The sequence below is a fragment of the Notolepis coatsorum genome (genome assembly GCF_963971535.1).
Source record: "Notolepis coatsorum genome assembly, chromosome: 18".
Lineage (NCBI taxonomy): Eukaryota > Metazoa > Chordata > Actinopteri > Aulopiformes > Paralepididae > Notolepis > Notolepis coatsorum.
The window spans coordinates 14954620-14955631 of NC_140182.1; positions in this window are offsets into that span (position 1 = coordinate 14954620).

Genomic DNA, 1012 nt, shown 5'->3' on the forward strand with positions numbered 1-1012 from the left:
AGATAGACAGTACTGATGTGAGAGCCAGGATTGGCAAGGCCAGAGGAGCCTTTCTCCAACTAAAAAACATCTGGAGCTCAAGAGACCTTTCCATCACAACCAAGATCAGGATCTTTAACACCAACGTGAAGTCAGTCCTACTCTATGGCGCTGAGACCTGGAGAACCACTGTCACCACAAACAATAAACTACAAGTTTTCTTAAACACCTGTCTGCGCCAAATCCTCCAGATTCGCTGGCCTAACAGCCAGCAGAGAAAGAGATTCTCCAACGGCGTTGGCGATGGATTGGCCATACACTCCATAAACCATCCCTGAGCATCACAAGACAATCTCTCAGGTGGAAACTCCCAAGGGAAAAGAAAGAGAGGCCGACCACGAAACACCTGGCGCCGAGACTTGGAAGATGATGCCAAGAAGATGGGACACACCTGGGGCCAGCTGGAGAGGTTGGCTCAGGATCGGGATGCTTGGAGAACCCTTGTTGACGGCCTATGCCCCAAACGGGGTAAAAGGCGTAAGTAAGTAAGTAAGTAAGTAAGTAAGTAAGTAAGTAAGTAAGTAAGTAAGTAAGTAAGTAAGTAAGTAAGTAAGTAAGTAAGTAAGTAAGTAAGTAAGTAAGTAAGTAAGTAAGTAAGTAAGTAAGTAAGTAAGTAAGTAAGTAAGTAAGTAAGTAAGTAAGTAAGTAAGTAAGTAAGTAAGTAAGTAAGTAAGTAAGTAAGTAAAGGGATATTTCACTTTAGTTAAAAAAGATCTGCAGTTTTACAGTACCTCTATCTAAAGTAATGTATAAGAAAGCTAGCGACCGCGACCACTGCTGTCCCTGTCGTCCGCTGTCAACACCACCATTCCTCCCAGGTGTCAGGCTCCTCATTCACTTTCATTCATTTTGAGGACCAAGTCTAAATATCTATACTTCTGAAGTATAAACAAGCTATACAAACTGACATTCTAATCATTCTAATTCTGGGCATTCTAATCATTCTCTGATTTTATTTGGTTGTTTGTTTGAT